The sequence below is a fragment of the Trachurus trachurus genome (genome assembly GCF_905171665.1).
Source record: "Trachurus trachurus genome assembly, chromosome: 21".
Lineage (NCBI taxonomy): Eukaryota > Metazoa > Chordata > Actinopteri > Carangiformes > Carangidae > Trachurus > Trachurus trachurus.
In genome coordinates, this window is record NC_139899.1 from 21928830 (window position 1) to 21942460 (window position 13631).

Genomic DNA, 13631 nt, shown 5'->3' on the forward strand with positions numbered 1-13631 from the left:
GATAACACTCTGAAAGTGTAACGCTGCATAATGCAGACTTGTACATGATAAATCTATTCCATTGTGCAGATAATAGTTCTACATACTTTTTGTGTTTAATGCAAGACATGTTGTTGTGTAGCATATACTTTTTACTTCTTTACAGGATCTGAATACTTCATCCAGCACTGTGTTGTACCTTTCATTTTTCCCTTGTGAACGTGTCCTTTGTCTTTTGGTTTGTATAGTCACTGTAGCTAATGAAAGGCAACAGAAGGGGTGATTACAAAGCTACCATTTTAAAATTTTGAAATTAACCAGAGTCGATTCCAGTTTGACCTTTCCATTGTTAACACTGGCTGCAGGGTCAGTTTATGTTGGGATACTTAGACACTTAAGCCCAGAAAGCATGAGGACTTGTGCGTGTCAGCTTGGAATACTAATTCTGCGTCCCCAACCCCTCAAGGAGCTCGGTTTAATTGACTGTGGCTTTTGCTCTTCTAAAGCTGCCACCCTCTTCATCGTGCACCGCACAAGGACCTCTCCTCACCTCCTCAGTTTAGGCTGTAGTGTTTACCAACCTTGGCTGAACCGGGGGGGGGGGGGTTTAAGCAGCGCTCTCTCGTGCGGTGGCTGAAGTTCACAAACCGCTGCTAGATTGGGAGACGGCGTGAAGTGCAGAGACGGGTGAACCCTGACCCAAGGAAAAGCCTGCAAGAGGTAGAGTCAGCAGGCTGCGAGCTCCTCGGCACTTAAGCTGTCTCACCAACCGTGCGCCTGCATGTTCGTGTGGGCGGGGGAGTGGGTGGAGGCCAAATGTTTAGGAAAAGTAATATAGACACTCGTCAGTATGAGGAACCGGACTCTGGGTGACATAATTATTCTAATCATATTCACCGTGACAAGACACAAGCTTGGCCACCGAACCTCTCCAGACATGTGGTTGAATGGTGTCCAGTCCACTGCATCATTTGCATGCATTTTATTTTTATTTTCATTACATTTTCTGCTTGGAAATCATAAGCAACAATATACATACACATACTTCTATGCATTTTTTGTATGTGCAGTATTTATGCGTGTGCATGTGTGCGCCTCTGGCTTGCACTGGGAGGATTACTGTAGATTTACAAAGCATCGTAACAATGGCCAGACCCACCCCAGGGACCCACACTCAATCACTATCACAATGAAATGCTGCTAATTCCTATTTAAAGCTGCCGCTCAGGCACTGCCCTCCCTGCTCTCCAGGCCGAGGGAGAGCGCGAGGAGGAGTCCATGTTATGTTAGTCGGTATAATTTCTGTTCATCCCTGTCGCCGGGTTCATCTTTTAAATCACTGCTCTCCTCTCCTATTATTTCCAGGATGTTTATGAGGTTGGTAGCTTTCGCGAGACTAATGTGTCTGCCACTGGAGAGCAGTGCGTGTTAGCATATGTGTCGTTTGTCTTGGAAATGCCCACCCAAAGGCCCTATCCTCTCTAGCACCGCTCCTTATTGGTGAGCTGCTGAATAATTCAGCAGTTTCAGATGTAAAGGAGATTGCTTTAATTCCAGGCTGGCAAGTTAATGTCAAGAGTTTTGCAGTGTTGCATTAACGCAGGCTGCAATTTATAATGTCAGCGTAAACGTAGCAAATAAGCACATGATGTCGTGTTGTTATGGTGGGTTCCATTCATGGACAAAAGTGTTTTGTCGCGTGTTTATTCATTATCTGTTCTGTATTTATGACTACAGTATGTTGCTGTGGCGGATGTGTGGTGGACCTGCGTGGTTTTTATGAAACACGGAGACATAGAGATTGACTGGCTGGTTATTTGCAGTGCTCTGTTTGCTTGCTTTTGCAGACAGCTGCTGTTTCCTCTCCTGGCTCCTGGCTCCTGCACAAGCACAGTCATTTAGAGAAGAGCTTTAATTGGACTCAGAATCAGGGACAGAAATCTCCAGCTACATAAATATTTTAGAGGAGCGCATCGGACAAGTCTGCCTATCTGACTGCACTCCGTCTTTTTCATCTCTTTTGTTTCTCTGCTCTCGCCTTTTCCCCGTTCATGCATGGAGGTGCACCAAAGCATTCACTGTCTGTGTGCACAAGCTGAGAGGCTGTATAGGTTTTTTTCTTCTTCTTCTTCTTCTTCCTCTGGGCATTAAGGGGGATGAATTATTGGCATCAAATCACTTGAGGAATCCATTTCACATGCACACTAGACACACACTTGCAAGCAAAAGCTGGCAAGCAAACACACATGCACACATACAGTGAGTGTCTTTAAACTGGGGCGCTATCGTAATAGGGGTAATGATTTTTGCATTATTAATGAACCAGGCCTCATACTCATCTTAATTGAAAATGTTCTTTCATCTTCGGTACTTGCTCATTTATCCTTTCTCATAACATAAACGGTGTCACACACATACTGCAGATAACACATATACACTCATAGTACTGATACACACAAGCTACACACATGAAACGCATAAACATATGAGAGTCTTCTATACTTTTCAACCCCAAGTTCAGTTTTTCTAATTTACAAGAAGGAGCTACAGTATGCCATAAATCGATTTTTATCAATTAATTGGTATTTATGCTTTTGGACGATGTTTAAATATGAAAAGGGACTTGTGGTCTTTCAGTGGGCACCTCTTCCCTGACTTTCTGACATTCGTTCATTTCAGACACATCAACATGGCAGCTTGAGGGGACAAAAATGAGGACATCAGCGTTTCCTCAGTCACCTGGAAGTAGTTCATCAGGTTTTTAGTATCCGATCTCTGTCTTTGTTGACTAAGCAGCATTACAAATAAATGTAAATCGTATCCGGTGCAAAGACATTGTAGATTTTATTTTTTTAAGGTTGTATCTCAAGAGTTTCACATGGTTTTTCTTGTTACTTGATGGTCAGGCTGACATCTGCCACGTATTGGGTGGTAAGGGGATGATTAAAGGTAGGGGGGACTTTAGGATAAGAGGAATTGAGCCGGAGAGTTTGGATTAATTGAGGGACGAGCACAAGGTCGATTGATGATCAATGTTAAGGATAAGCTCGAGGTGTCATGGTGAGAAACCCTGGGACTGAGACTCAAGGTGGAGGAGGAGGCAGAGAGAGTTCAGGGAGAGGCATGGAGCTATAACACCAAGATATCAAATCATCATCATCATCATGCTTTGAGCGCTGTAATGCACACATTTGTAAATGTGTGTGTTGCTATTCTGTGTTTTATCTGGTTACTCCCCGCAGACCTCCACCCTTGTGGATGCATAGTAGCACCTCAGATGACAACAGTAAAAGACAGGTGGAGATAGGAGTGGAGAAATCGGAGAGGTAAAAGGGAGTGAGAAGTGATGATGGAAAAAATATTAGATGAAAAGACAGAAAGAGGATGAGGTGCAACAGCAGAAATCATTTCAGGGCATGTGGGGCACGAACAGCACTTGAGCAGCGAGAATGATATGAAATATGAAAAACAGGTTTTTATTGACCTGTTCAACTTTGTGTTATCAGTCAATAACCAGCATCAGATGGTGTCAAGTGCTGAGTGATGGATAGACCTCACTCTCACGTTGTTCTGGTCCTTCACGGCAGTTTGTTCTCTTTGGGGTCATGTCGATAAAGAATACAAATTTGAATAGAAGTCACTTGAGCTTTGTGCGAGTGAGTGAGTGTGTGTCTGTGTGTGTCTGTGTGTGTGTGTACTTGCATGTGTCTTTGTGTGGTTTTATGATCATGGGCATGGTGCCCGGGTCTAGGCCTAGGGCACTGTGTCATTAACTCTTCTGGCCCTGAGTGCTGCTATGACTGGAGATGTGTCTCCACTGACTGGATGGATGGATGGATGGATGGGTCATCGCCTCCACCACTCCCCCCACCCCTCGCTCTCACTGAAAATTCTTCGGCTATCACCTTGATTTAACATCACTTTTCTTATTCAACCATGGACATTCTTCTTTTTTGGAGGAAGGGCAGCATGTGTGTGTACAGTATGTGTATGTGTGTGTGCGTTCCTCTTGACTTTTCAGAGTGAAAAGAAAGACATTATAAAGTCACTGTATCCATTATTATGTCATGTTTTAACCATGAAGTGTTTCATAATAGAACTAGCATGTGATTATCCTATCATCATATCTTTTCTACACAGTAACTGAGGGACAAAATTAGACATTAACATTTTTTTCTTCTAGGAAAAAACAGCATGTCTCCATAGTGACATCACACACATACAGTATATATACATCTACTATCACTGAAATGCTTAATGTCTCTGATGAATAAATCATCCCAATGAATTATGAAACGTAGTAAATAATGAAAAATGCACATTGATGACCAAAGTAACATACTGGTTGACAGCCAAGTGAGGCCAATGCATATAAGCATGAATATTGTATTCTGCAGTCTGCATCAGAATAACATCCACAAGTGTTCAGCATCATTGATAGCACCACTGGATACAGTTTCACTCGCAACGGAGCGCAAATCTGAAGGAAACGGACGATCTACTGCGATAGGCACGGTCAACCAAAAACACCCCCGGTCTCAGCCATTAGTGGTTGCGGTGTCTACTTGAAACCCTATTTCTTATGTGTGTTCATGTCTGTGGTAAGATTGTGTATTTGAGAGTTTTCCCCCTCAGGCTGTAAGTTGTACGCCTCGGTAATAGAGGTCATGAGAAATGCTCATACACAAACTCTGTGAATACAAAATCCAATGTCCCACTAAACTTTTGAAAAAGACCTGACAGTTTTGGAAGTTTTTTTTATTTTTTTTTATCTCCCCCCTCTCTCAGCAGCAGGGTCAGATTTATTTATTTATGTCACTGCAGTCACTACTGAGGGCTGTCATCTGCTTAAATCATAACAGACATTATGCGATGTTCATTAACAGACCACAGAGATCAGGCTACATCATGTCATGTCTGCATACAGTCACCCATAATGTGAGCAGAGCAGCAGAGCCGGTCCTCTCTCAAAAAAAAAAAAAAAAAAAGAGAGAGAGAGAGAATGCATCAGTCATTTCAGTAAATGCCCCAAAACGACTTGTGTGTTTACATTAAAGTGACAAAACCCTCCAGCAGCAGAAGTCATTATGATTCCTGTCCACCAGGAGCAGAGGAGGAAGTGCACAGAGGGAGGATGTAGTGGTGCATGCATGGGATGGCTGCACGTCAGACTTTTAACTGCTACTGACAGGCAACAATGTCGGATTCCTTTACCCATGACAGTGGATGTTCTTCTCCAACCTTAATCTCAAGTGGTTTTTATTGTATTTTATCATTTTTTTCAACCCAAACTGTGACCTTTTCCTAATCCTATAACCATGTTGTTTGGAATCAGCACAGATAGGACATTTTATAAAGTATTGTTATCGGCAGAAGCTTCAGGTCCGACAGCGGTCCTCCTGATTGCTCTGCACCCTTCACTGGTCACGCAATCAGGCTACATCATCTCCACATAGAAGGTGAGGGTGATGATGATGCCATTATGCACCTGGCTGAGATAATCTCTATTTAAATAGGACTTGACATTAATGCTTCCCCACTAAACTAAATACAAAATAAGCTTTCTACAGCCGAGGTGCCTGCATTGTTATTTCAACAGGAGATGACTGGGGACAAAAGGGGTTATTGCGACTGACTGTGCTCACTCTGACCGTAGATTGGCCAGTTTATCTTCTATCGGCTTTGTCCTATAGTCCAAACTATCACCATTAGGTCATTAAAACCCACTATCAGTCGACCTCTTGTGCCTGAGCCTACTTTAACATTGTCACAACAGCAACATCTTCTGTCAGCAGTGACATCAGAAAGCTCAAAAACCTATCCGTGTCATTTTGTTTTTGTTTAATTCTGTCCTTGTCACCGGCGTTAACTTAACTGCAGGCTTCGTAGTGTGAAAAGCAATGTGCTTCTCCCACATTCTCCTCTTATACACATGAAGCCACCAGCTGCTTTTTTTTATTTCTTTTTTTTTTTTTTTTTTACTAGACAGCCCTTAGCTTTGCCATCAAGACTTTCTATCTAGTTTTCGTCTTTTATAAACATGAGCATACCTCAGGGATGATTTCATTTAATTTTTTTTTTTTCTGAAAGATGTGAAGTTCTGCTTTAATAAATATAAAAATAACTCTTAATACTTCCTGTTCTAGCCTAGGTGTGTGGATTACCTGATTATTGAGAGCACAATTGTGCGTCTGTGAGTGGAATTTAATACCCTTGTTTTGTCTCCTTCATCCTTCCTCCTCCTCTTTATTGTTGCCTCTCTGGCGGCGGGAGGCAGGGAGGGAGAGAGGAGAGGAGAGGAGAGGAGAGGAGAGGAGAGGAGAGGAGAGGAGAGGAGAGGAGAGGAGAGGAGAGGAGAGGAGCATGGGTGATAATGACTTGTCAAATTAGAAGCGATGGAACCTGCAGCGAGTGTAAACACAATTCGGGATGTTCGGATGACATTTTCCAAGCTGTATTTCTACTGGGGGAGATTAGCGGAGTGACAGCTCAGCCTGAATCTCATGGATCACAGCTGCACAATGGAGAGCACGCACACATAGGCAACACACACACACACACACACACACACACACACACACACACACACACACACACACACACACACACACACACACAGGGAAAAAAGAGACAAGAAATTACTGGCATTTCAATACTACATAGCAGACTGACACCTGCAAAGATTGTTCCACAGAAAATAAAACATATGCGTGCACACAGACACACACACACCTTCCATTCGGGATTTGGGATTTGAAATGCGTCTCCGTTTTCAGGCCTTTCTTTTTCAGTCATGGTCCAGAGGGGCCCTGGCTCAGCCACTCACAGCCTGCACACAGATTCATGTCCATGTCCGTGTAGTCGGCCCTCGCACCGTCAGCATGATGGATGGTGTTCGCACACAGCCTCGGCTTTATAACTTACAGGAACTTTATTTGCATGTGTTCCCATTGCCAGTAAAAACCGCACATGATGAAAGCGAGGCGTAGACTTTTTGAGTTGTTAAGATATTAGGAGAGGGAGGGGGAGGAGGGGGGGGGGCTCCTGTTTCTTAGTGTTCTATTTAACGCATGGCCGTCCTCCCTCTGAACGGCGGCAGCCATGAGCGGTGCTGCTCATTTCCCAACTTCGCCCATGAAATAAAGAGCCATTTACGAGGAACAATGCCCCGGCCACCACATCTCCCTCTATCCTGCCCCCACTATTGGAGAGATACCATTGAGAGTCCCGAGTGCATCAATTTGGGCCTCAAATGACTTTCTCCAGCTGGCCAATTCCTGACAAGCTTTCTGTTCTCCTTAAAAAGAGCCCTTTATCATCAAGAGAAAGGAAGAAAGGATGAGCAAGGGAGTGGGAGAGAGGGAGAGGGTGACGGAGAGAGAGAAAGAGAGAGAGAGAGAGAGAGAGAGAGAGAGAGAGAGAGAGAGAGAGAGAGAGGAAAGTCAAAAAGCTAATGTCTCAGTGACACCCTTTCTCACACAACAGGGGAAATTTCTGTTCTATAACGGGTTCTGGTTAATTTGAAGTCAATTGGAGAGTTATTAAAAGGATCTGAGTGAGCTGAACTTGGTCAAGGGCAACAAACCCACCCTGGTTTCCATGTGAAACAATAGAAACAGGACTGTCACCTTCAGGCAGACTTGAAAGTTCCTCTTTGAATCGCCTGTAAATGACTTTTAGTACGGTACATACGTGAAGACTCACATAGTCTCTCCTGTCGTACACTGTTTGTAAAGTGAAACAGCTGCCTGCAGTTTGCTCCTGCTCAGACTCTGTGGTTTAAATCTCACTGTTGAGGATTTGCCCTCAGTTTTTAGGTATTGTTCTTGGTTTTATCTCTCGAAGCTTCATCTTGCCTTTGAAATTACTCTACCAATATGTATGTAAATGTCAACATCTACTGCCAGAAATTAGATTTACTTCATTTCCCTGTTGTTCCTATATCCTCCTCTGTGGTCCTCAGGTGCAGGTTCAGTGGTTTAATGTAACACTGTCGTGCATTACGGCACAAGTCACAGTCTGTGCGCTCGAAATAATTTCTGGAGGAAAAATAATAATAAAGCAAGAAGTGGAAGCTCTGATTTCATTTGCATACAGGAGGATATGATGAGTGCATCTTACTGATGTGGACACACACACACACACACACACACACACATGCGTGCACAGGTATGGCCAGGACAGAAGTTAATGGAGAAAAAAAATGGCCTCAAGGAAACTCTAAGCTGTTCATTGTCTTTTGAGTTATTGTTGTGATCATTGAGTTGCATTTTCCACTCACAATAGACACAGAAGAAACAATATAAGCAAACAATAAGCATAAAAAGAACAGTTATTAGAAAAAGAGCTATTACTTCATACATGAAGAAAGTGCATTATAATTCATTTACTCAAGCAGTCAGAGGTTGGTGTGTGTGTTTAACCTTCAAGTGACACAACAGAGCAACAGTTTCTCTCTGCTGGAATAAGACCAGGCTACATCACAGATCTGTCTGTACTTGGTAAACTCAAGTGAATGATTTGCTGTTACGGAGTCTGGAGCGTAATCATAATCACAGTACTACCGCTACATCCGTCAAAGTGGAACTAACGCATTTCCAAAAGAGTGAGGTAATAGGACACTTCCCAAAACATGAGTGTGAATGTTACCGGGATCTTATCAGAGCAAAAAAAAAAAAAAAAAAGGCCATTATAGTCAGAGGTCAAATTGATTTTATAGCTCCCTCCCTAACCTCTATTATTATTCTTTGTCTTGTTTCTGTTTAGAGGCTAAATTGCTCTACGTGTTGAAACTACAGTTACTGTCATTTGGGAGCTTTAGGGAGATTTAAGTGTTGCCATGGAGGCGATAGTGATGCTGAGGGCTGCAGTCTGTTTTCTTCAGCCAGTATTTTTTCTTTCACATTCTGACAACCTGGCATTATTGTAAATATCCCACATTAGCCGTTAGCAGTTTGTGTTTGTGTTTGTGTTTGTGGACGTATACATATGGCCATCACTGGATTACTTAGATCCTGAAGAACATTTTTGAAATGTTATCATTTCTGTGGTTAAGAGGCCGGAGTTACACACAGAACAGCTCCTCTATGATTTGATTTCTAAGCGGATTTATGGACGTTCACTCGCAAGACATGGACATCAGGGATGATGATATCCTGAGGAAGTGTAAGTCACACTGAATCTAAATTTGTATGTATCATAGCGGTGTGTTCACTGACTCAGAGAGCGTGTGACTGGATGGTTAAATAACTAAGTACTGAATTGGAAGAAAAAATATCAACAGATGCATCAAAAATGAAAATATTTTTTCTAATTTTCTATGGTAATTGTGTTTTTTATTGATTTATTTTTTGTTGTTCTTCCAACCTTTTTGTTTTTACATTGAGGAAAGACAAACACTGCTGCCTCATTCACGTTTTTTTTTCTTACCATTGTTGTCTATATCAAGTCATATCTTAAATACACAAACCTTAATTATTCCACGTCTCAAGAGGATTTGTATTTTAAGGTCTCTTTGGGAAAAATGAATGAAAAAGTGACATTAAAGTCACGTTAATGTGATTTTTGCCTTCAAGGCTCCTGATGCCCTTGTAACCCAACATCCTCGCCTTGACTCCTCCTTCTTTCTTGCCCCTTGGATTCTTCACTTGTCCCTTACACTTCCTGTACGGACGTCGGTAGCTTTCAGACCTGACCTCTTATCCATAACATGAATTTAACATCACTTTTTAACTGACTTTAATAATCATAAGACGCCTGCGCTGCTTCACCTGCCCTCACAAATCTCCTCCTCAAGCTCGCCCTGAAGGAAACGGCGATGGTAACATTAATTCTGGAACAAATTTGAAGTTCGAAAGACAGATAAAACATTTCCTTATTGTACCATGATGACATCAAATATGTGATTTAGGAATGCATTGACTTTGAAGTCATCATGGTAGAAGGGGACAGACAAAGAGGAAGGTAGATTTGTTTTAGACAAGAGTCCTGTTCCTGCTCTAACTCTGTATTTTGGTGGGGGGTTTTGGATAAACAACAAAAGTAGAGGGAAATTATCTGTATTGGTCCACATTTGCATATAAATGAACAATGGTGAACTGTCAGTGAAGGAGATGGATGTTAGGACAGAAATATGGAGTGGCACAGCACACAGGGAGAGATTAAAAAGACACATATTAAGTTACATCAGGTAGTTACAAAGCCAAGGAGAGAGAGAAGAGAGCGAGAGCCTTAAATGCAAAGACTGACACACAATCGGTAAAAGGTTAAAGATAATTTTCAGGAGAAATATTCAGTTTGTTTTTGTAGGAAACACAACTAGAACGAGAACAGAATTAATTGTTAGTTCAGACGGAGAACTAATTGCATTTGCTGATTAGCATCAAATGTTTCATTCCTGATTCACAACCATGGGCTAGTGCACAGCTGTGGTGGCTGTCAGCTGACTAGCAACGTCCAATCACATTTACACACACATACAACACAGAGCAAGATTAACCTGGAACTCCCTACTGTTACTATAGTTACTGTTACTATGACTTGGTCAGTTTCTCAAAGCAAATCTTTCACACGTCTCTTCACACTTCCACACAAAAGCAGGACAGATTTTTAAGAAAATGTCAATGAATCTACTACCGTTATATAAATATTACAATTTGTATTCCTCAAGATGACGTACAATTGGTGGTTGCTTGTTCTCCATTCTGGTGCCATTTAACAATTTGATGACGTCTGACCATTGCAAGACATTATGGTTAAAAAGGGAAACAGTGGGAAAACAGGGAATGTTTTATGGAAGTGTGGTCTCCTCATTGGTCTGCACCATTTTCTGTCTCACCAGTGGATATTTGCTTCATGCTTCATGAATAACTTGATTTTACTTACTGTGTCACATTAGTTTTTTGTTGACACGCCGACTTTTGTCTTGCCATCTTTTTTTTCTTTTCTTTATAAGTTAGTTTTTTTCATGTCCAGATTGAAAATGGCATGCAGAAACAGACGGATGGAAATGCACTTTAAGTTACACAGGAGGTTTGTCACTTTAAACAACTACCACCTCTAATGCGTTGCCAACAAACCTCAGCCTCACAACAAAGATTTAGAGTCAGGATGCAGACGGGGACACGCGGTGGAACTGTTGGCCTAAAAACCACACAGCCAGTGATGATTTCCAGAGACAAGCCGGGACCCTGTCGCTGCAGGATGCGACTCGGGTTGTGATTTACAGCGTTGATCTTTGATTAATTTTTCTTGAGCCTTGAAACAGAGAGTCGTTATAGACTGAGATTGAAAGGTAACCAGCCCCAGCAGAGAAGTCGGTATACCTGAGCCAGTTGTGAAGACCAATGCAGGAATGTTTTGTTGCACATGTGCTGTTGTGTGCATCCAGCTGTCACGTGGTATCTCTTTGCAGAGGACTCAAGTGTGCAACACAGGAGAGTGATATGTAATTGACCAGAAGAAAGGTGTTGATTATAGGGCTTACTAATGCAGCCGACCATATACTATAGATTTAGCGAGATTACCTTGAGTGGTCCTTACGGCTCGTAGCCACCGTATCTGCACTTGTGGGGCCAGGAAATCATGGAGATCTATAGTGTGTAATTAGCCTATGCCCACAAATACATAGAAATTCCTTAGTGGACATTGTTGGTAATTTTTTTGCCTGTGGCGTTACCGGTTATTCAAGATGTTTCTTCTGTACTGTAAGGTAATCATTTGCTTCACATGAAAGTAAAAGTAAATTCCACAGTATAATGAACCGCATTGTTCCAGAAATCAGTTAGAAACCACAAAATAGGCCACGGAGGAGGAAAATCATCAACCAAGCCAAGTTAGAGGGATGAAGTCTGCTGGATAGGGAGATAATGATGGAGTCACGTATGCAGAGTGGGTGTAAACTAAGGAGGAGAGAGAGAGACGGAAAGTTATTAAGAGTCCTTCCCCACATATAGATCACTGAATGTCTTCGTGGCCTGTGAGAACCCCGCCGCCCACCCAACATCTGATAATTACACTTCATTAGGAGAGCAGGTAGTGATGAGAGAGGAGAGGCCGAAGCACTGAGCGCGTCATGAGAGCAAGTGAGAGACGTGTAAGTAGGAGAACAAGGCACACTGGAGTGATATACTGTTGTGAAAGGATAATGGGAATTTGATTATGCGGGAAACAAAAGCAGAAGCCCACTCCCTCTCTTTCTTTCTTTCTCTCTCTCTCTCTTTCTTTCTGTGTATTGGATTGTTGCAAGTGTGCATTTGCTTGTTTGTGCGATTCCATGGGTGTTTATGCAAGAATGTGGGTAAATTTATTCTAGCTCAGGGGTCTGTATTTATTGCCTTGCTTTAGTGTCACACTAAGACGGACAGGTCTGCCGCGATGCAGAAAGTAATAAGGTTTCTGAGACGCACACACACACACACACACACACATATCCCATAGCTTGACATTCTCTCCTTGTTGCTTCCTTGCTCCAGCCATACATATGCCCTACACGTCATGTGATTCAGAGCCGTGTTAGGGCATCAGCAGCAGCGGCGGTGGCGGCCGGTGGAGGAGTGCAGCAGCTTACAGTTGCTGCAGTGAGATCCAGTGGAGCAGAGGTCAGCTTCCTCCGCTCTGACAGCCATGTGGGGATGTATCCATATGGAAAACATCCTTTACACTGTGGACTTGTCTTAGAGTGGCTGACCAAAATCGCTACAAAGGTGTGATGTCCCAGAGGTTCAGCAAGGAAGAGAAAGATATCCTGTGTGTTTGTGTCAGCGTGTGTGTGTGTGTAGATGTGAATCTGTTGTCAGCAGGGAGAGTGAGAGGTGGGGACTGCAGTATTCCTCCAGCGGGAAGCATTGATTTTCCGGCCCAGCGTGGGGATGAGGGAAATGTCAGCCTCTAATTGAGTTGATAAAACCATTTTAAGTTTCAGACGTAAATATGGTTCCCCTCCCGCCCCCACAAAAGGCCACCGTATTAGATAACCCCCAGTGGGGAGGTCTGTTAGGAATGAAAGCCTTGTGTATGTGGAGTTTCTTTCTCAGACAGCACAGTCTTTCAACTTAAATACAAGCTTATACTGCAGGTCCCTTGTCCATACAACCTTGGAGGACAGGACCTCCATCACCACTGTAACAATAACAAAAACATGGTTAAACCTGTGGAACTGGCACAGTTGTTGTGGTCGGGGTTGCACAAAAAAAAATAAACGCCTCCTCGTCCTCCGTCGTCATTACTACAGCCTCTAGAGGTCACTCAACAAAGTTGTAATGAGCCGATCGCACAGGCGACCTAAACGCTCTCTCTTTCTCTGTTTTCTATACGGGAGGACGGTCTTCCATTGAAAAATGTTTTTTCATCACGAATGAGGATACAACCTCATTAGAATAAATAGTTTTTGTTGTGGCAGAGAGGAGTAGAAATGGAGTGCGAGCGGGAGAGAGGCAGAGGTCACATCCATTAGAGGTGTAGAGGGTGAATAAAGAAAAGGCTGAATGAAGTCTCCACTGTCCCTGCTGATTAGCTGATTGATATGCAGAGAGGGCAGAGGAGTTACCTGCTGCCTTCAGTGGAAATTCATCCTAATGTTTGAGAAGAAGTCATTTTCTCTGCTTTATTGTTTCCTGATCATTATCTCTTATTCAGCGCTTAAATGTTCAAAC

The 13631-nt window shown here is 42.7% G+C and overlaps 2 protein-coding genes across 2 annotated transcripts in view; both read left to right on the forward strand.

The window, feature by feature from the left end:
• Positions 1-7417, forward strand: part of dcbld2 (discoidin, CUB and LCCL domain containing 2) — a 298962-nt gene extending 291545 nt beyond the window's left edge. Inside the window, exon 16 of the mRNA XM_083997324.1 lies at positions 7405-7417. The gene's annotated coding sequence lies outside the window, so the exon portion shown is untranslated. The remainder of the gene's footprint in view (positions 1-7404) is intronic.
• The window catches only part of il1rapl1a (interleukin 1 receptor accessory protein-like 1a), a gene marked incomplete at its 5' end in the record, with an annotated part of 151376 nt that overhangs the window by 39234 nt on the left and 98511 nt on the right, over positions 1-13631 (forward strand). The gene's annotated exons all lie outside the window — the stretch shown is intronic.